Source organism: Pseudopodoces humilis, chromosome 2, assembly GCF_049639895.1.
Source record: "Pseudopodoces humilis isolate 2021_Gansu_Grassland_sample_001 chromosome 2, ASM4963989v1, whole genome shotgun sequence".
Taxonomy (NCBI): domain Eukaryota; kingdom Metazoa; phylum Chordata; class Aves; order Passeriformes; family Paridae; genus Pseudopodoces; species Pseudopodoces humilis.
The window spans coordinates 4,732,456-4,755,315 of NC_142201.1; the positions used below are offsets into that span (position 1 = coordinate 4,732,456).

A 22,860-nucleotide genomic window follows, 5' to 3' on the forward strand; every position below is an offset into this window, starting at 1 on the left:
TTGCTTGTGTGTTCCAAACAGTTTGAATTTCTGATGGGTCCAGTCAGTGGTTGATGTGCAGTGAATGAGCAAAAAACACACTCCCAGTATCCTGTGTAGCATTATAACATCAGAAGTGTGCAAACTGAGGTTGGAAATCCTGAGATGAGCAGTCTTCTGCTCTGTAGCTGCTGAAATTAGATCAGGTTGTCCTGGACCTTGTCCAGTTGAGTTCTCAGTATACTCAATATCCTGAAGGCTCTCTGGTCACCTTCTCCAGCGTTTGGACACTCTCGGGATTTAAAGGACAAACAAAAACCCTTTACCTGTTGTCTAATTGGAATATTTTTGTTTCCTGATGCTGATCCTTACTGCACATTTCTAACAAGCCTGGCTTTGTCCTTTCTGCACCCTCCAAGGAGTTGATTAAAGGTAGGAATCCCCCTTATTGTCCCCTTCAGACCTGGTTGCTTCTGTAACACAGAGTGATCGACTCCATAACCAGAGATCCTCTCAACTGTGAGTAATATTAATTAAACTCTTAGGGTTTTCAACAAAATATCCCACCAAGTTTCCAGATCATCCTTCTCTTATGTGGCTCTTTTTAATAGAACTGTCAGTACTTTTCTTCTGTGATTCTGTGGTTTCAGTGCTTACATATTACCCTCAGGTTTCATTTCAGGATCACTCCTAATACAATCTACAAATATTTTTGAGCTCCCCTTTTTTTATTTTTGCCTATACAAATTCAGTACACTTGGAAATTCATACCCACCTCTCAAAGTCTTGGATATGCAGCAGTTTTGGGGTACAATGTATTAATGTACAGTTAGAGACATAAGTTTAAATGCATGTATTTATAATGAAATATCCCAAAAACTTTGGCTCAGTGTGTAGAGTCAGTGAGTGAACTCTCAAAATTTATTTTGGTCTCTCCTGCCCTCTTAACAAACATTTAACTGCCAAATAGATTGATGGGAATATGTTTCTGTAAACCCATAGCATCACATAATACAGACTATATACATTTTAACTTCTAACACTCACAGAGCCCACACCACGTGTCTCTGTTAAAATCAACACCTACAATTCTTACTGGGATTGTTTCTGTTACTCCAGTCTGAAATGTGGTTCAAATGTGATTCAAATGTCAATGCCCCTTCCCAAACAGACACTGCCCAAAGCAGTAATGTAAAAAATGAGCTAATGTAGATTATTTATGCTTTGTGGTTTTTTTGTGGGTTTTTGGTTTGGTTTTTTGTTTGTTTGTTTTTTATTGGTTGAGATTTTGCTTTGTTTTCTGTTTCTCTCTCACATCTGTCCATGATAGTGAGGTGCTCTTACTTTTCCATTTGGCCATGGGGGTACACGTGGCTTCTAAAATGTGTGACAGCATCTCTCTGGCAGGGGAGAGGGAACGTGCAAGCCATGACACACCTTGTGCTACACAAATGCTCATGTCATGCCTCACAAAAGAGAGCAAGAATTCCTCTTCCCTGGAGGCTTGGAAAGGGACTTGAGAGCACCACTCCTCAGTGCTTCCATTGCTCATTTCCAGGCGCTCCTTTTCCAAAAGGCCTCTTCCATGCCTTTTTTTATTTAACTAAAAATCATGCCAGACAAGGCCATTCTGAACTGCATAGATGTTTTCCAAACTCTCCTGGAGTATTCCTAAAAGCAAACTGTATCCTATAGTTTAAGGACTGGGAGAAATGTGAGGGGAGCTGGAAAGAAACTCAGAATACATAAGGAAAATGCAGGAACTGACAGCAAGATGGTCCTTATGACTCAGGTGTTGGGACTGGATCATTTGTGAGACCTCTGGCAAGTTGCATAATTCCTTAGGTTCTCATCCTTACTTTATAGATGAGGAGTTAGTGGTCCCAGCTTTCTCTTTTTACATCACATCTATTTAGTGAGCAACTCAGAATGAAAGAGTAAAAAATGAGAAAGATTTTTTCCTTACAACTTCTGTCTTGGGGACACACATCTTTTAAGAGCTCTGAGCTAGCTGAGGTTCTCCCAGGAGATGCAGTGCTTATTAACAGTGTGACAAAAATACACTTCAGATAGGCTGGGCAGAAATGCCAGAGACTTTGAAACTGCATTCAGGCAATGGTAAGGCCGTTGAGATACAAAAAAAGCTTTACAACTGTTCCAAATACTTACTAGTGGAAGACTGTTAACAGACAGGAAAAAATGGGGAGGTGTCCAAAACCAGCAATCCACCCTGGTGAGAAATCCAGTTGCTGGGAAGTGGAATGGTGCTGGAATTCATACCAGGTTGTTGTCTCTGGACACCAGTCAATGGACTCCATCTTTTATATCACCCTCCTGTTAGCCATAAGAAATTGGTGTTTTTCAACTCCTTTTCTCTTGGCAGCTGGATGTGGTGAAGGAGTTTTTTCTCTCAAGTCCTTGCTGAAGAACCATTTCAAAGCTGAAAGAACTGAATTTTGGAGTTCAGGGAAGGAACTTCACTGCTCTGCCCCGCTCCTGCCTCTTGAAGGTTACCACTGGACTGAGAAAAATCGACCAGTCTACCCTTAGTGCAGCTGCTCAGCTCCTGCTGTTTGGTTTTTACTGCTGGGCCCAGAGCTGCTTATCTTCATAGTCTTCCTCCCCTCTGAATAACTTCAGTATTTGTCTCTAGAATCAATGGCTGCTTTCTTCTGCACAGTCTTGAAAAACCAGCATCTTTAAAGATCTCCAAAAGGACACCCCATTCCTCCCCCCTCTGCTTCTATCACTGCAAATTTGAGATGACTATAAAAAAAGAGAACCGAAGAAAGAAATAATTGGGGGTTCTTTTCCTTGGTGTTGGCTGCACTTTTATGACTGTGTTTTTTGAGATTTTCCACGTAGCCTCAAGGAATGGGGAAGCTGTTTACTCGGACCTTAGGATTCCAGGTAACAGCTACAAGATTCCAGCTGCTGCTCGGGCCTCAGGCTCCGCCATCCTCTCCGATTTATGTGCGCTAATGTTAAGAGATTTGGCAGCACTTCAAGCGAGCGGGTGAAAACAACGTGTTTATTCTAAGCTTTGCTCTTGCCCTTTGACTTGACAGCGGCTGTGCAAGTGGCCTGGCTGCTCCAGCCCCGCTCCTCCGGAGCATGGGAAAAGCAGGAGCAGCAGCAGGGAGACAGCTGGCTGGCTGCTGACTTAGAAAGGCATCATTGCATCACGTCACGCTGGGTAAGTTATCTTTGCCATCAGAAGGGCCAGGGTTTTCCCTTTTTTTTTCCCCTTTCTTTAAAATTTTGTGGGAGGTAGGTGCTCCACAAATTGATGGCGGGGATTTGGTCAAGTCGAGTAAAGTGTCCCATCTGTCAGAGGCAAAGTGGGTTTTCATCCTTGACATGTAATGCTTTTCTGACCCTTAAAAAAAAAAAATAACTTTGCTGGACTCCCTTTGAATCCCCTTTAAATGAATGGTTTGTAAACTTATAAGGATTTTAGGATATTAGGGCCTTTCTCTCATATTTAATGTGTGGATTGCCTGAATGGAAACATTAAAGCCAACACAAGCAATAAAGATGGATTGCCAGTAAAATAAACAGTTTGGCCTCTGACTGCACAGAGGAAGCAGATCAAGTCAAGAAAACATTTCCTAAAAGTCCCTTTTCTTACTGTAAGGCAATTCTAATGGTTGATTCTTACTTAAACCTACACTGTTCTCCAGTTTATTAATCCACACATTTAACTTGGTGTGAAAGTGGAAGTTAATTGACATTTTGCTTCCAGAGCAATCCAGGTATTATGATAGGCACCAAACTGCCACTTGAAATGCAGAGTAAAAGGGAATGGGAAGCAGTAGGGGTGTGTTTCTGAGAATCCAAAGAGTTTGCAAACGACACAAATGAACAAACCTGAAATCATATTGACATGCATATGGATTGCTAGGAAAATTCTGGCTCTGGTTGGACCTCCTGGATAATTTTTGGTAATTTCTGTCATGCCAGACTTTCACCTTGTCTCTTTAAAACTCTTACGGTGAAACTCAGGGAGAAGTTTGTCTTTCCCACTTTGCATCTAGCGTTGCAAAGTGTACATATGGAGAAGACTCAGTGGTAGGGAATCACATGTGGGGCTCTGTTCCTGAGGTCACCCAGCCTGTGAGTGAATTTTACACCTCTTTATGTGGAGCGGGCTCAGCAGGTTGCATGAGGAATGTCATGTTCTGGAGGGCTGACTTCATAATTTGTGGCCGTGGATATATTTCCTTCATGAAACCACACTTATGTTTCTTTATTATCATTATTATTTTAAAGGATTTTAACTACTCGCAACTCTGGTCTCCTTTTCCGTAAGGCTTGCTCCCCTGTCTTTGGTATTCTGATTTTTTAGATTTCAAATGGTTTGGCTGCAGTGTTGAGAATCAGGTTGCTGGCTGGAGACATCTGGATGGGTCTGAGATCTGTGCATATCATAATCAGATCTCTTCACTATATGTTTTGAGTCCATGCTCTCATTCTTCCTCTGCATTTCTCATTGTTTTGTACCCTCTCCGTTTGTATGCAATCTCATGTAATTATATAAAAATGGTTTCCTTATGCATGGTATGAGTTTTTATAGCTTTGCATTCACTTTCTTTCTTTCTTTCCATCATTTCATAGTTAAATAGGTAGAAGAGTTAGGTAATATGTACACAGGGACTGCTCCACCAGACTGGAGCTGAGTATCTCTGTTACCACTGCAGCCAAAGAAGTTTACAGCATGCAGAGGGAAAAGGTTATTGTTAGTGTAACTGAATAAGTATTAGGGTTAATATATAATGTATAGGTCTATGTAATGGATAGTTTTTATTCATCATAAAATGTTCAAATGACTTGCAGATGTCTGACTGCTGCAGCTGTTGCAGACCTTGTAATGGCATTAGGCTCTGACTCAGAGAGCAGCTCCTTTGCCAAGAGATTCTGGCAGTGGCTGCAGCTGTGATATTCCCATTGAAAAAAGGACTGTCAGCAGTGGAGGTGGTGATACAAAACTGAATGGGAGGATGAAAAAGGGGCAAGGCTGGCTCTAGGTATGTCAGGAAAATGGAGGCTCTGAAAGCTTCCATTTATCCATGTTTAACTGGCTCGGTAGCATCCTACCACTGCACTGACCAGGGAAGCAGCTGGAATTTATAGTCACCACAGATTCTGGCTACATGCAGCTTGTGTTACACTAATTAGGGAAAAAAAAACCCACAAACCACCAAACCTTTGATAATGTAAAACTTTGTTCCCAAGTCTTTAAAAAGAAAGAATGTCCCTGAAAGTAGATAGGACTGAATCTCACTGTGCAAATGCAGTCTATTGCACAAGCTGTGCAGCACGGGAGCTCAGCTGCTTCCTGCCAGTGGAGACTGTGGAGTCAGGGAATATCTTCCTTGGCAGCCAAAGGAATGCCAGCATCCTGAAAAACCACCAAGGGAAAAAAAAAAAATCTGTTAAGTGTCTCATGATTGTTTCCCTGTATCTGTAAAGAAAATAATGAAGATTGACAAGCAAAGTAGGCACGCGTTTTATACGTGGGATGTTGTACTGAGACAAACATGCTGGGTTTGAAACAGCTTTTCGATTCCTGTGTGACTGGAAAAGCAAAAGCATGACCATTTTTAGAAGAGAATTGGAGAAGGCAGTGCAAAACAAAAGCACAATTTTGACTGGGTTTGGTGATAGTTGTCAGAAAGTAGGACTGAGGGAAGCAAACCCTGGAGGCAGCTGAACTGTAAATCCCTGAAATGAGGAGGAAGCACAGCAAGAGTCACCTCTCAGTGAAGAGTGGATTTCGTTGCTGCCTTTTCTGTTATTTTAAACAGAGAGCAGTGAGAGCAGGGTTTAGTCATGAAATGGACTGCAGAGCTGCTCTATGAACCTACAAACCCAGAAGCAGTATTGTTTCTGGCACCTTTTGAAGGGTCTCTGCTGATTCCAGAGTGTTCTCTCTGCTCATGATCAACGCTGTATTTATGACAGTAAAGCTATCAAAATATGCTGGTGACCTAATTGTGGCTTTCCAATACCTGAAGAGAGCCTACAAGAGAGCTGGAAAGGGACTTTTCACAAGGGCCTGGAGTGACAGGACAAGGGGGAATGGCTTCAAACTGACAGAGAGTAGGTTAAGGCTGGATATTAGGAAGAAGTTCTCCCCTGTGAGGGTAGTGAGGCCCTGGCACAGGCTGCCCAGAGAAGCTGTGGCTGCCCCATTTCTGGAAGTGTTGAAGACCAGGTTCGATGGAGCTCTGAGCAACCTGGTCTAGTGGAAGGTGTCCCTGGCCATGGCAGGAGAGTGAAACAAGAGGACCTTTGAGGTCCCTTCCCACCCACACCATTCTGGGATTGTTTGTTTCTTTGAAAATATACAGATTATTAGAAAAGAGGTGCCGACTACATGAATTTCACTCACTAGACTTAAAAAAGAAAAATCTTACTGATTTGACTTATTCCTTACATGAGTAAAAGGGGATGAGTTGCTAACAGCTCTGTTCTCCAGGGCTGCATTGGCTGTTGCGTGGAGCTGTGAGCTGGGACCCCAAGAATCCCACCACGTCCCTGAGAGCATTGTCCAAAGGCTTCTTGAGTTCTGTCAGGCTTGGGGCTGTGACCACTGCCCAGAAGAGCCTGTTCCAGTGCCCAGCCACTCTCTGGGTGAAAAGCTTTTTCCTGATACCCAAGCTAAACCTCCCCTACAGAGCATTGTTCCACTGTTTTCTGTGCTGGTCAATGAATGAATATTGCATGTGATGAGGAGGAATCCCAGTGCTGGATGGGCACAGTACCAGGAAGCCCTACAGCAATGTATGGGCTGTGTGGTGTGTGGGCTTTCATACACCCCTTCCATGGGAGGAGGCTTAAATCTGTCCCTGAGAATCTGCACCTGCTCTGGGAAATAAACAGGATATTGCAAACTGAAAAGGGCTGAAAAGTCACTGCTCAGTTTGGCGGTCCATGGGTCTGTAGCTGCAGGCATTGCAAGCTTTGGGAGAATGCTGTGCACAAAGCATCTCTGTGCTGCCCATCCCCAGCCCAGGGCTGAATGGGCCAGTCTTCCTCAGTGGAAGAAGCAGAGCTTGGCAGGGATACAAGCCTGGATCCCAGAAGCAGCACTGCCTTGCTAGCAGAGCATTCAGTCTCAAGCCAATTTGCCTCCCAGCCCACCGGCTAACCCAGGCATAGCGTGAGACTGGTATTTCTTCTGCTGCTTCCAGATCCAAAGCTCTTTCATGCACAGCCAGTATGGGGATCTCTGTACCTTACAGCTCTGCACAGCCTTTCCTTCCTAGAATGTTTTCTTATCAGTAAATCTTAGAAAAACTGTCTAGAAAGTCTCTTGTATCTCCTCTTTCTTGTGAGGAAAGGCTGACTTGGGTAATCTGACTCCAGGAGAGACTTATTGGCAAGCAAAAGGACATTACAGAATTGAAAGCTGTTTAAAAATGGGAATAAAGGAATTAATGGAGGAGAAGTCTGCCAGTGGCTATTGAACATGATAGTCTGGTTGCAACTTCAGCTTCAGAAAGGTGCAAGCTGTGCCAGGGCAGGTTCAGGTGTGACATCAGGAAGAATTTCTTCATGTAAAGGACTGCCAAGCATTGCAAGAGGCTGCCCAGGGAGGAGTTGGTGTTCCTATCCCTGGAGGTCTTCAAGAAACATGTGAATGTGGCATTCAGTGCTTTGCTCTGGCTGACAAGATGGAAATCCATAAAGGTGGAACTTGATGAGCCTGGAGGTCTTTTCTAACCTAAATGCATGTGTTGTCCTTGTACTCAGATGGCAGCAGCCCCTCGATGTTGAGGAAGAGCCTGAAAGCATTAATGGGAATGCTGCCCCAAACATAAACCCATCAGCTGATCCAGAGCCTGGTCCAGAGGCCTGGCTGCTCCAAAGATCTGGGCTTCAGCCAGATGTGGTGGTAGGAATGTGTGTCAGCTCTGGGGTGTCAGTGTGGATGTGGGCCAGGAGGAGATGGTGCAAGCGCTGCAGTGCTTCAGAGACGGGCTTGGCTACCTTCACCCCAGGGGTAGGGGTGGTGGTAGTTTCCACAAATCCCAACTTGGCAGAGACGAGAAGGGGAATGTTTGTGGAAGGCTTCTGCCCTTGGCATTTCCTATTTGCTTTTAGCTCCATGCAGACGTCTGTGTGGGGCTCAGCTTTGCTTCTGCTTTGTGCTGGGAGCTCAGGTGCCTGGCTAGACAGTTGCATTAGGCAGCAAAGCACCTAATCCTCACTGAAGGCCACCTAATCCTCTTAGCTTAATGGCCTTCTGCTCCTTCAGATAGTCCCTTCTTTATTCCTTCCCTATTTGGTCAGCAATTGAATTCTTTCCTCTTCCATCTCCAAAAGAGCTGGCCTTGCTGGCTGGCCATTCTCATTCCTGGTTACCAACACCTCTCAGTCCTTCAGGGCTCCAAAATGCAGAAACCCATAAAAGCAGCTGGAAGTAAATGAGTAATGGAGAGGGAAGTCACGTCTCTGTGGACTGAAGAAAGTGTTCTGTAGACCAGTGTTTGAGAACCTTTCATTAGTGCTTCCCAGTTATTTCTTCTGCATTTCACTTTGCTGAATCCAAATCCCACTCAAGCCGGTGGGAATTATTCCACTGACTTCTGCGAGAGTTGGATCTAACCCCTGGTCTGAAAAGCAAAACTAGTCTCACTGGCTTTCTTTTATTTCAGTTGGTTTCACTGCTTCTCAACTCCCCAAATAACATGAATGCATTCATAGTCCTCCATGGTGACATTCATACAAAATATTCTTTTTATGTTTTTCATAAAATAAAATGTGTATCAGCAGTTCCATCTCTGTCCTTCTGACTCTATTTTTTTTCCCCTTTCCACCCTCCTGACCTTCTACACAGAAGTAAATAAAAATTTCTTTTTATATATAGCACATTTTTGAAGAAACTTTGAACAGTAAAATACCCTCAGCTTTCGGCATCGTTAAAAACAGACAGCATGCCCTCAGAAAACAACTTGTTTGTAGTATCTCAGGTGGAAAAAAAAGATATGCTGGGTTGTGAAAGATGTTTGTTCCATCACCATGGAACTCCTTGCACAGTTCCCAGGGCAAGACATGGCACACAGGCAGGTGACAGTGGATTTCTACATCACAGCTCAATCTTCAGCTTTTAAGTGGAAGCTGTGCTTTTATTCCTAAAATAGCCTTTTGTTCCAATTAGCATCTTTCTGGTAGCAGAAAGGGAGCAATGAGTAGAGTACGGTGCTACAGAACACAGAGAAGGGAACATTGTCTTACAGAGCTCTGGGGGGTTGTCCTCCAGATCGCCCAAAATTCTTTCCAAGTAACGTGTTAAAATATCGGTAATGCAGTGACTCAACCATATAAACAGATGGAGTGAGTAGTGTGCAGCCAGTGATTCAGCTAATGTACAGCTCTGGAAAATTCAAATTTGATTTAACATGAGGAGAAATATTGAATAAGACATTTCTAATTTTTCCTTTTGTTTAAGGAGGCTTTAAGTAGGTTGGTTTTTCTACTGAACAGAGAGGGTGGGAAAACATAAGCCAGTGGAAAAACATAAGCCAGTGACAGCCGATTCAAAGGATGGCATCCTTGGTCCCTGCACAGCAACTCCTTGCAGTAGTGCTGCACTGCAGTGCCAGCTTTTGGTTGGAGCCCAAGTCCTGCTGTGGGACACGAGCTCCTAATTTCTCCAGAGGGAATGTTCCCAGCCGAGTTACACAGATCTCCATGATCTAGTTCAAGCAAAGCTTAGCATTTATTTGAACTGAGTTAACTCATTAATTTTGGCTTTAAAATCTTAAAAGCTGTATTCACTATAAAGTAAATAACATGTTTTTTCCAGGTTCCTCCTATACCATGTAAAGTTGTGGCTGCAGATGTGAATGTGCTGTGCCTGCAAACAGGGCACACTAAGGCTGCTCTTGGGAATGTTCTCCAAACAGCCAGAGGACATCTAAGTTGTTGACATGTCTTACTACATCCTTTTTATTCCCTTGGAGTGATGAAAGGAGAAACTGGTTTTCTGCAGAGGCCTCTCATTGTCAGGAGATCAACACTTTAGAAACTCACCTGATTTTTATGGAAATCTGGGGGTAACCCTGCTCTCCTTAAATTATTCCTGTCTTATCACTGCAATTACAGGCTTTATTCCACAAGTTAGGAGTACAGATTACTGCCACCTGCATGGAAGTCCATCCCTTCACCTCTATGTAAATGTTGCCTTTGAAAGCTTAATTATGAAAGAGTTGCCACGTACACAGTTGAGAGGCACAAGAAGTGATCTGAACAGGTTAAATGCAGGTGAATGTTATGTTTTGCTCACAGCTGTAATATTCATAACGTGGTAATTGCTGCAGGATGTCAGAGTAAGCTTAATTCCTCTAGCAGCTGTATGTAGGATAGAGTTTTCCCCCCCCCCCAATGCATTTACACAGTTCTACTAATCCTACATTGATACTGAAAGTGTATTTCACAGAAGAGATTTGGGAAAGTGTTTGTGCCATTTGATGAGACAGGACCTCAACAGTTCAGTGTGTGCAATTATTTGTGCCACCTGTGAGGAGTGCTCTTATATATTGGGGACTGTTCTAAGTAGTTAAGTAAGGTCCTGACTCCACAAACCTCTCTGGGCATGCTTTAAATTATGAGCTATACTTCATAATTTTATTTAATATGTACAATGTGAAGAAGATAACAGAAGGTAGAGAATCTGAGTGTTCTGTTATTTACCTGAATATTGTCAAACCCCATTTTTATGTACTTGTGATTTGCTATTACGAAGTATTAAAGTGACATTTCATTCACCCTGGCATGTGGCTTTTGCTTTTTTAGAAAGAAAAGCAGCCCTCTCGGCACTGCACTGACGTGAGTACACCCATACCAACGGGAGATCAGAGTATAAAACCTCATTAGCTGTGTAATAATCCTTATAAGATTTGTAGTATGGAGAATTTCCTCAGGAGTGCTGTCTTCCATCCTATGGATTGTATCCTTACTCCTTTGCAGAATCGATGAGGGACAACACTCTTAGTTTGGACAATCAGAAACAGAAAGGAAAGGCACATGTTCTTTCTGTTTCATTTTATTGGGATTTTTTTTGTTGTTTGCCTTTGGATCAATCATCTCAGTTACTTCTTCATTCTTTTCCCCTGCTGCTCCTGTTTTCCAAGTTGCCAGCTTCTCTCAAGGGTCCTGCAATTTTTAGGGCTTTTCTCAAATCTTCATCTCCTGGAGCCATTTCAGCTGTGACATTTTAAAAATTAAGATTAAGCTTTAAATATTAAGCCTGCAGAAGCTGTATCAGCGATGACTGAAGACAAACTGAAAAGTAGGGACCTCTTGACAGTGAGTGGGATCAGAGCTTTCCGTGAGCTGGAAGTCACGGATTTGATCAGGAATGATTTTTAGGTTACTTTCTTGTGGAAATGAGGTTTATATGGTCATGTCATGTAGGTAGAGGTATATCTGAGGGTGTATTAATGTTGTTTAATAATGTTTGAATCTACTGGCTTACTCCAAACAGGATTAAAGCTGACAGAATAATTTAATTCCTGTGACTTTCATGAAAATCAGTTGTGGAGCAGGGAGGATGTATCATGTTCTCCCTGGATCTGCAGTAGGAACTTTTGGGCAACAGCATGCACTGACTAAAGAGAAATCTTAAATAAATCACAACTTTTGAAAAGATTTCAGTTAGCACTTGCACCTTACACCCTAAAGGTAACAAACCACAAAGAATAGACGTGGGCAACCAGGCTTTCTTCATTCTGATCACAAGCTTTAAGATCAAGGGAGTTAAAACATCTACTGAAATCACAAAAAGAATAAGAGGCTGAGGAGTAACTTTAACTACAAAGGCAATCAAAATATGGGATTACTGGGGTTGAGGGGGAAACAATAGATCAGGAATTTCTACACCTGTTGTGCATGAGGGGGGAGCTCGGAATAGAGAGTGGCAGCCAGGAAGGGAAGGAAAAGCAAAGGGAAGCAGGAGGAGAAAAGAAAATTCAAGTTGGGAAAGGCATCAAGAAAGGCTTTGAAGATCACTGGGAGGAGAGATTAAACAAAGACTAAATTAGTTTTAATTTAATCTGTTCATTCTCAGAAGAAATCAGTGAACTCGTATCCAAAGAAGTGCAGGCGAGGCAGAAGGAGAACAAAGGGGTTGCAGGGAGAATCAAATTTGAGAAAGAGGCAGGTCTGGACATGGGAAGCAGTTAATTTTAAGCACTGTTTAGTGAATGTGTCACTAATGAATGTGTCAGGGATAATGAGCTGAAACTTGTGGTAGAAGCAGCCAACCTGGCCACAGGAACTGGATGAAAGGTGTTGTTACACAGCACAGGAGCGGAAACAGAGAAAGAGGCTCTTGTGAATGAGACAAACTAAGAGTTGGTTGGGTTTTTTTGTCGGTTTGTTTTTTTTCCCAATCTTGTTTAAATCAATCATTCCCATTAACACTGAGCCATGATTTGCACATCTGAGCGCTCTGGATTAGAAGAACTCAGTTCCACCCTCTCTAACTTGGTGTAGAAGTTCCCTCTCTGCTCACAAGCCCAATGTCAATGTGGTTCTGACTGTGCAGGGGAAAATAGCTGGAAAAGGAACTCCTGTGAAGGCTCCAGGCAGTCTGGCGAGGGGATGGAGCAACTGTTTTGTCAGTGGACAAATGGTGGCAGTGTGCACAGGGTGACAAGATTCCTGAAGCAACTGTGCTGGCTGAGCAGGGTCTTGACACAGAAGTGACGCGCAGAGCACTGAGGGCAGACGTAGCTTGCAGGAACATTTAAGTAGCTGTTGCTATTGCCAAACTATTAGCCAGATCTTTAAAAAGTGGCCTGGCCCAGGAAAGTGTTATATAAAACAAAAAAACCCAAACAAACAAAAAAATAGCTGACTTGCTACTGTTAAACCAGGAAGAGATACATGGACCATGAAAAAATGTAGGGTATTCCCAATTTACTGGGGACAGGATAATCAAATTGATTCCCAGTGGCAGCTTTGGAGAGGGACTACAAGAGCTGCTTTGGGTTTAAACCGAGCTTCCTAAAATGAGATTTACTTTTTATGTGTCACCTTCTTCCTCCCCTTGCAAACCTCTGCTCTCAAAGCCGGTGAGGGGTTGTGGGGACCTTTCAGAAGATGACAGATCTATCACCTGTGACATGAATGACTCAACGGCATTCCAGCCCTTTTGCACAGCAGAGACACTTCTTAAATATCCCAACAGCAAAACTGCCAAGCCACAGGGCACCAGTCTGAAAGCACATTCCTGACACTTTCCTGCCCCTTATATAGGAATGATTTGGGAAAAGGAGAAATATTTAACAGTGGTAACTCACGGGGGAAGAAGCTGTGACGGCACTGGTTCCTCCCAAGGGGAGTTGCAGCACAAAAAATCCCACGCGTGGTCAGCACCTTTATTTCAGGGCATGGCAGGACCCGAGCAGCACCTGATCCACGGGCAGGATCCTGAGGGACAGCACAGGTCCGCCCTCACTCAGATCCCGCACTTCAGGGTTTTGGGGAGAACAGGGGGGAGCAGGTTTGGGGGCTGGAAGGATCATAAGGATCAGCCGGGCAGTTTCACCCCACACAGGCCGGAGAAGTTCCTGGCACAGCCTGTGAGGAGCCTCCAGCGCGGCTCCCGCACTCGGGTCTCCCCGGAGCGACCCCCGCCCGCCCCAGGCTGCTCCCGTGGGCATCCCACAAGGCGCGGGGACTCGCAGCTCCAACAACCGAGGCAAGGGACTCCCCCAAGCCCGGGGAGCAGCGCCCTAAGGAGATCTGAGGGCGAGCACCAAGCGCTGCCCGAGGGAACGCGGCACGAACACGCCATAGCAGCCGCCGCCTCTCCCCCCACAGCGGAGTCACTTGGTACCTCCCCCCCACCCCCAGCAGTGGTTTCACCCTCCCGCCTCATACACTGCGAGGGGCGTGGCCTCGCCGTCACTGTTTCCCCGCCCCTTCATACATATTCATGAAGGAGAGACGGGCGGCCCCAATGGGGAGGGGCGGTGCGCCCAAGCCCCGCCCCCAAACGATGAATATTGATGAGGCGCGCCGTGGCGTCGGGGGCGGCGCGGGCGGCGATTGGCCGGGCGCGGCGGCGCGCGGTGACGCGCGCGGCGGCGGTGCGGGTCCCGATTGCTGCAGCCGCTTGTCAGTGTGACGAAGATTGGCACCCGAGGTAAGCGCTGTCACTCAAACCCCGCTCCAGCCCCGCCGTCCATCACGGCGCGCCCGCCGCCCGGGCACGGCCGCACCGGGGAAGCGGGAGAGCGGCTGGGGAAGGGGCGAGCGGGGCGGCGGCGGAGAGGGGAGAAAGGGGCACCCGCGCCCCGCCGCCGCTCGCACGGACCGGGGGGTTTAAGGGGCGGTGGCGGGCGCGGGGAGGGGAAGGAGGGGAAGGAGGGGAAGAGGGGGGAGGGGGGGGGAGGGAAGCGAGGAGGGTTCTGGAACGGCCGCCGTGCGCCCGTTGTGTCCCGGCGGGGGCGCGCGCGGGGAGGGGACGCGGGAGCGCGCGCGGGTCCGCGCGGAGGAGGAGGAAGAGGAGGAGGAGGAAGGAGATGGGGGGAATGGGAGGGGGGGGGAAAGGCAGGAGGGAGGGAGAGGAGGCGACGCGATGCTTAAAGGGGCAGCGCCGTGCTGGCCGCTCCTCGGAGGCGGGGGGGGGGAAACGGGGGGCGCTCCGGGGGCTCCGCCGCCGCCCCTCGCCGCGGGCCCCGCGGCCGGGCCGCGGGCTCGGAGCGCCGCGGCAGCTGCCCCCCGCCCTCCTCCTCTTCCCTCCTGTGATCCCTCCACACCTGCCCTGCGGGGACAGCAGCGAGGGGATGCGGTGGTGCCCCTCGACCGCTGGCCCGGTTTGGGGGCGCTCCCCCCCCCCGCCTCCCGCGTTCATAGAAAGCGAAGCCGGTTCGGGGTTCTCCCTCGTTTGTGCCGCCTTTTCGGTGTGACCCCATGGTCTCCCGGCTGGGTTGTGAGCAGACACCTTCTCCACAGCCAGGCCGAGGGTTGCCGGGTGTTTACGCGGCCGCAATTAGGAGCTGAGACTTGACACTGCCCAGAGGCCCTGCTGGGGATGTGTGTAAACAATAATAAATCAAGCGCTGGTTTTATCCCCGAGTATTGCCTCAGTGAGCCACATGTCCCGGGTCTCATGGAGCAGTCCATGGCTTTCCTTCGGTCCCACCACACTGGAGTTGGTCAATTAACAATATAACTATATAAGTAGTTAAAACGTCTGTGTGATAATTCTCTGTACAGCTTATTGCTATTTTTTAAAATACAATTTTTAAAATATTTTCTTTAGTCTTAAGTGCTGATATGTAGTGTAATTTTAGAGACAGGTCACGGTATTCGTTTATTTTTTTAATCTGCTGCTGCTGACGTTTTTAGTTCCTTTTTGCATTTTTGTCTGAGTAAATGACTGGTCTGGTTTAGGGAGGGAGAATCGCAGAATGGTTTGGGTTGGATGACCTGAAAGATCATTCTGTTCCAACCCCCTGCCATGGGACTCCTTCCACTATCCCAGGTTACTCCAAGCCCCATCCAGCCTGGCTTTGAACACTTCCAGGGATGAGGCAGCCACAGCTTCTCTGGGCACCTTGTTCCAGTACTTTACCAGTCTTGCAGTAAATAATTTTTTCTTAATATGAGGCACTATATCTGATATGAAACTGAGAAAGTGAATGAATTGCTGGTTTGTTTGCTTTATTTTTTTATTGTTTTTTTTTTTTTTAACACTTGCACTTGAGACTCCAGGCAAGATTAATTTTTTGTCCTTGCCCGTCTTTGGAATAGGTTGTGTGCATTCCATTAAACAGATCCCAGGAACAGGGAACATGAGCATTATGTTCTGGATGTTGGAAAACACTTGGGCCAAGATTCTGTGGAGGATAGCGAGAGCGTGTTGGTCACTCTCAAAGTATGCTAAATATCTCATTTAATTTTTTGGTTTTTAAACTAAAAAAATCTTTAGTTTTTACAAAAAACGTGCACATTTAGTTAGTTCCTAATTTTATTCTCCAGTGTGCTCTTGCAAAAAAATTTCACCAGTGTAGATTGTTTGATGAGAATTGTAACAACTATGGCTTAGGATGTCCACACATCTTGCTGTTCTCCGTACTGTGAATACACTCACAGATTATTCCCTGTCCCCTATGGGATATATATGAGATATAACCTGTTTATGGGCTGCCCGTGCTATGGGGTTATATCCCTTTAGCTGTAGTTGTATGTGTGGTTGAAGTGAGATGGCTTCTGCAGCTGGAAGGATTCTTGGTCAGTCCCTGTTAGCTGCATGTGTGAATTTTATGGATTACACTGAACCAGGAATCAAGTTGTGATTGTATCAGAAATACATCCTTACAAGTTTTTTCCAGGCCGGGTCATTGCTACAGTATCAAGGAACAGCAAATGCATTTTGAATGCATTTTCTGTCAAGTAAAATTGCAGATTTATCCAAGTCTGTGTATAATTACATACAGAATCATTACATTCAAGTTTTTCAACATTTCTGAAGGAAAAAATCCCCCAAGCATTTCACATAATCTAGTCAAAAGAATTCTAATTATTCTTCTTATGTGTGTTCTATCTTCAGTTTATGAACTGTACAGTATATTTTTGCTCTTGACTGTCACCACTTGACATATTTTCTTGTCATCTCATAATTAAAGTATCCACAGGAAAATTTCAGTGTAGGTTTTACTGTGTTTTCTTTACACAGTAATCTCCAGTTCAGTGGTGAAAGGCAGGGCTCAGTGTGCTTCAGTCACAGGGTAAAAATGGGAAATCACAGGGTAAAGTAGGGGCTGTTGTGCTGGACTGAAATTCTGAAGGCTCAGGTCATTTCTCATTGATCTCCCCAGTGGATTTGCATTTTTTTTTAATCTGTGCTTACATGTTTTGCTGAAATTTTTCTTGTTACCATCTCCCATATGCTGATAGAAAACCCAAAACTTGTTCACATTTTGAGTACATTGTTGATGTTGTTAGGGTTGGTGGGGATTTTATTTTGTATTTGGAAATTTCACTTTGGTGTGTAAAAAGTCAAGCTGGTATTAAGTGCTTACAGCTTTGATTCGTGCTCTTAATACAATTGGTAATATTTGGGTTAAATAAAAATAACATTTTAAAACTAAGTCCTTGCGGTCTTCTATGATAGGACTGAAAGGAGTTTAGAATGAATGAAATATAAATTTATTTTAAGTGCTTTAGTCTTATAAAATGGTTAGTCTTCTGGAAGCTGTAATTTCTTCCTCAAAATTTTGCATTGCAGCTGTATTTTTCTGTGCTGTAAATGCAGTCCTCTAATAAAGCCCTAATAATTCTGATTGCTACCACAGCAAGTTTGGGAGTGTTCAGGAGCAATTTAATTTCCTGGAAAAGAGTAACTCTTTGGTGAAATTAAGCCCTGTATTAGTGGCCGAGGGTGAATGATCACAGAACCACCACTGTGGCAGTGGAACTGCCTGTTCTAATGGCCATGTTAATGTCCTGAATGAAGCAGTCCAAATTGTATTTCAGAATATTATGTCGTGGTCTGGGAGCCAAATGTTGCCTCTGCAAAACTGGCACATATGTGAAAGCTTACAGTAAAGCAGATTAATATTTTTATTTTGGTCTAAGTAAGACCAAATGCAATTTTTTTTTGTGTGAAATTAAAAATGTTGCAAATGTTACTTCTCTAGCAGCAGCAGCTGGTTACCTCACTTCTCACTTGTTCAAAGAGTCTGTAGGTTTAAAAATGAGAAGTCTCAGAGGGGTTTATTTTGCCACAGCTCAGTGCTGTACAAAATGTAAAACAACTTACTGCTCTTCTAAGCATGAGGATTCCAAGAGCAAGGAGAAAAAGCTGCTGATGGAGTCCTTTCATTTGCTTACTTGATGCCAGATGTTGCCAAAATCATTTACCCAGACGGTTTTAGATCTCCCCAGGGGAATTGAACACTGCAATATTCACACTTGTAGCAGGTTCCTCACTTTGTTCACTGAGGTGGTTTTGTGCCAGAACTGTGGAACAGGCGATTTGTCAGGTAGAACTGGGGGTGGGGTAGAAAATAAAATAATGGCACCATGGATCTAGAAATGCCAATTTTGTTGTTATGGAGCTGTGGCAGGTTTTGATGAAGTTGGTGAGGGGCAGTAACTTGGTTCCCCTGCCAGCAGCGAGGTGATGCCACGTCATGTATGGCACTGAGAGGCAGAAGTTGCTGCTAGAAAGGGAAATAAAACTTAGATCTTGTTCTTGCATGGTTGGTTCTCATCCTTCACACGAGCACATTGTTTGGGGTTTGATGTGGCAGCTGCTCCAGGCCGTGGTGTTCTCATTTTTTAGTACCTAGGTGTACAGAAGAGGTATTTGCTGTTAAACCTCAGGGCTGTTTAAGTCCACGGAGTCAAAAGGTGATTTTTGAAAGTGGGAGCGGAGTGTGATGATCACAGACTGTCCCTTACCCTGCTGTGCCCAGGGATCTGCAGCTTTCTCTTCTGCAGCTGATGGAAAATTCAGGCAAAAAAGTAGAATATGGCAGCTCACTTCTGGTATACTGAAAGAAGGATCCATTTCTTTTAAACCTCCAAATTCCAATTTTTATTTTATTGGTGAGGTTTTGGAATTGCTTGTGTTTTTTCTTGAGGATAGAAGAAGCTAGGAAGTGTGGCTATACTTCACATCCTGCTTTGCTTTTTATGAGTTACACAGCAAACAAAGCAAAGGGAAAAGGATATCATACTTGCTGAAAAATAAAGTCCAATCCTTTTATATTCCAGGGAAACAGAGGCAATTAGAGAACAGAAATTGGATCTTTACACGTGTTTAACATGCCTAGAGAACAGGGGAATGAAAACGTGTGCTGTGTTGTATGTTTACGTAACTAAAGAACTCTGGGTCAGCCTGTGATCACTTAATTTATGTTTTCTAGCCCATTTTTATGTGGTCTGGACTATGATAGCAGCAATACCAAAAGGACCTGGTTATCTTTTGTATTATTATTACTATTTTGAGGTGTTGATTTCAGTAGCGTAGCCCTACTGAAATTTGCCACAATGAATATGTTTGAGCAGCGTTATTCTGCCAACTTTAAAATGACTCAGCATCTTGAGAATGACTCCAAGAGAAAGTAAATATGTTAATTTTTAAGAAATGTGGGATTCTTCTTACTTAGGAGCTTATCAGCAGCTGAGTTGTGGATTTTAGTGTTGTGGAGGGGAAAGGAGCGTAAGCATTCACATGAAGCATATGGCTGTTCCTTGAGAAATTTCAACAGACTGTAACCTCTTGGAAAATCTGGTTTATATGGTGCTGGGCAAATATTTATTATCTAAATTACCTGAGTACTCCATATAACATGAGTGTCTTCCTGTCTGTTGGTCCTTGCATGTCATCTGCCTGTGCAGTCATCACCTGGACCAAATAGTTCAGCATGATGCAGCACACAGCAGTAGTAGGTGATGGGTAAGTTTAATCCTAATTAGTCTGTTTTTTACCCCAGAATGCTTAGGCAGCGGTCATAACTCCTAGAAGGGTGGAGACTTTTGTTTAGGACAGGTAGGAAACAAGAGTGGAGGAGGAAAGGAAGAGCTTTTATTTAATCCTTGTTTTAAAAAGAAAATAACAGTTCATTTAAAGACCTAAACTTCGTAGCAAAATAAAGTTGGTTGTTCAGGTTTGACCAAATGTTAAGAGTCAAAACAGGGAAGATTGTGGAAAAGTGGTGGATTGGAGTTGGATTTCGCAGAGGGTTGCAGGACCAGGATTTTGTGTCTCTTTTGGGATTTTTTGGCTGGTCCAAGTTAATGCTTGATTCATTAATGGGGTTGTTATTCCAGAAATCATAAAAGATACAAAAATTAAATAATTGATAAGGGAACATTTTGATCTTGATGAATTGTTTAAATGCAAAAAATGTGTAGAGGGCGATTTCTTACCCGTTGAACATTGAAGTCCAATATAAATGCATTTATTATTTAAATAAAACTCCTTCACCCTTCAACTGTACTTCAATACCATCAGGAATTCATGCCTTCATAGAATAATGGGAAACTTTTATGGTTTTATAATAAAAATGTTGGAAAACATAACATATGCTTACACAAACTGCTCACATTGTAAAGTATTCAGTAGCAATAAAGGCAGAGAGACCGGTGGTTATTCTGTCTTCTTTATGAAACCACAAAGTATAAACACAAAACAAGATTAATTTCAGTCATAGTTTATTGGGTGCTGATGCAAATCATGATTAAAATAGGATTTCCTGTTGCTTTAGTTTAATTTGCCTGGAAGGAGATGGTTCCATGAGTGTCTCCAAAAGTAAGAAATGCGGGACGTGCTTGTGTGGATATTCCAAAGGCTTCAGTGGCAGAGGGATGGATTTATGTCTGGGACATCAGCAACTCTTTATCCATGTGGGGAGTGCCAGGGGAAGGGGGAGAGTGGTGGAGTTCTCACCTTTTTTTTGTCTATTGATATTTTTTTCTATTGTTTTCTTTTAATGAAATTGTGTTTGAAAAAGTAATTAAGTATCAGTAAGCAGGAGTTGTGCAGGATCAGTTCCAGCTGTGGAAGTGCTGATACACATTCCCTGGGATGAAAGTTGTAGTCTTTCCAATGCCACCCTCCTGCCACGAGAGCAGCAAGGCAGATGTGGCACCATCTTCCTGATTTTTGGGTCCAACATTTTATGAAAGCACACTGGGTAAAAACTGAGGGCAAAAAATCCTTCTTTGTCCTTTAACAATAAATATGTGTGAGGATTCATGATGTGTGTGTGAGGATTCTCATGCTGGACCCATAAAGTCCTTCTGTTTGCAGTATTAAGAATACAGAAAAAAGGAATCTTCATTTTTTGTGTGAATATTGGCGGTGGATGAGGGAGTGGTGGGAAATATTTTTGCTCCTTCATACCCTGATCCCTCAAGAGTCTTGAAACAATTGAAGAAGGAGGTTTCCTTTCCCCCAAGTTTTGTTTTCCTTTTGCCAAAATTGCTGTTTAGTCTCCTAAATTCCTTACTATTACCTTATGGGGCTGATAAAGCAGGGTCAAATTACAATGTGAATAGGGTAGGAGAAATGAGATGCTTCAGGAAGTTCCTTGAATTTGAGGATCTTTCCAGTCAGAAGAATGAGGATTCTATATTGCAGAAGGTAGGAGAGCAACCTGAGGATTTCCTTCCGGAATTCCAAGAGCTGCCTGGGGGCAGGATACCTGGCATGCATCATTTTATGACTGGATTGGGTAGAATTCCTCGTCTTTCTCATCCTTGTTAAGGACTGTGGTAAACTGGTGATGACATGGAATCAGGAATGTGTCCCATAGAAATATGCTGGTGTACACAACAAGGACGTGTGCAGAATTAGGAGCTGGAGTTCTTCACAAGACCCAGGTTGCCTCAGTTTTATTTCTGTCATTGTTCCTGGAGGAATTCCTATGATCTATGCATCCTTGATATTCATTTTATCAGTTAACTGCATATACAATTTTAGCTTATAAAGTGTCTCATTATATATATATATATATATATATAATTTTAATTTGGTATTTGCAAATAGGAGAATTTATAGAATTAAATGTACCAAAGAGTGAGTTGCTAAAGGAACACAAATGTTTTAATGAGGTGGTTTGTTGTTGGTCATGCTGTGTGACAGTGTGTGGTGGTACTTGGGAGGTGGCCTATGGTATGAATACTTTGTATGGATTGTTAAGATCTGAGATGGAGGGATATGAAAAGAGGATGCTATGAAAGATTAATGGGACAACAAAGCAGTAAATACACTGTTGGAGAGGTCTTGGTGAATAAAGTCACTGTTACATAGCATGGATATTCAAAATCTTACATATAAATAAACGTTCATGGTAGTTTGGAGTGTAGCCTGTATTTCTGCAGAAATTCAACTTTAGTTATGGATTTTAATTTATTTTTAATTTTAAGTTTCTTAAAGTATAATTTGCATTCTTTTTTAATGTAATCTCATATTCATCAAGATTAACATATAAATAACTCTACTGCACCACTAAACAATAAAGGGAACAAAGTGACACAAAATAAATCTCATTTTACTACAGCCAAAAATTGGGTTTGTGGCTTTTTAGGGCTTGCCTCCCAGGGCAATTGACAGCATAGCTGTTGTAGAGTAACTGAGTGGCTGTATCTGTGTGATGGAACTTCCTGAGGCTGGAATTACGTTCCTGAACAGGAACATTGTCTTTCTTAAAAGTATAATATTCTAAATAATGACTGTACTTTGTAAGTACATGAGACAAAGGAAATGGAAGCCACCTTGGTGCTGAATGAAGAGAACATTCTCATTGAGTACAGTTTTAATAAACTTGTCTGCATCAACTTCATATTGATTTGTTTGTCTTAATTTCTGTGAATGACTCTGCGTGGGCAGGTCAGTGGAGATGGAGGACTGCAGCAAAGGTGGAATGAATCCTGCATGTTGGCATGTGTGCTCTACTTATTGCTTCATTATTTGAATCAATTATTACTATCATTATTTGAATCTATAAAAATACATGGATCTTAATGTCTGCTCATATTTGTAGACGTGAATGTACACACAGGTCTTGTGATCGGAAATGCTGAATGAGAGGATGGCTCAAATGAGGATTCTTCAACGCTTGAACGAACAAGTTCCTATTTCACTTCGTACTTAAAACCTCAGAGGTGATTCACTTTCTGAGAAACAAAGCAAGTTGCCCTTTGTTTTGGTTTCATAGTTAGGTGTTTTTATTATGATGTCATTACTTTAAAGCTTGTCTGCCAGCTGAATAAAAGGAGAACAAAAATTTGCCATAGCAAGTCCACAGCGCCTTGGTGTTGTCTCCACCCTGTAACAGGTGTATCTGCTCCCTCTTCTTGCCACCACTGAAATGTGGAAGAAGAATCATCTGCAAGCTCAGATCT

General features: G+C 43.6%; 1 protein-coding gene across 1 annotated transcript in view; it reads left to right on the plus strand.

Moving 5' to 3' along the window:
* Positions 1-14,034: 14,034 nt before the first annotated feature.
* Positions 14,035-22,860, plus strand: part of PKNOX1 (PBX/knotted 1 homeobox 1) — a 35,792-nt gene continuing 26,966 nt past the window's right edge. The window contains exon 1 of the mRNA XM_014255692.2: positions 14,035-14,140. The gene's annotated coding sequence lies outside the window, so the exon portion shown is untranslated. The remainder of the gene's footprint in view (positions 14,141-22,860) is intronic.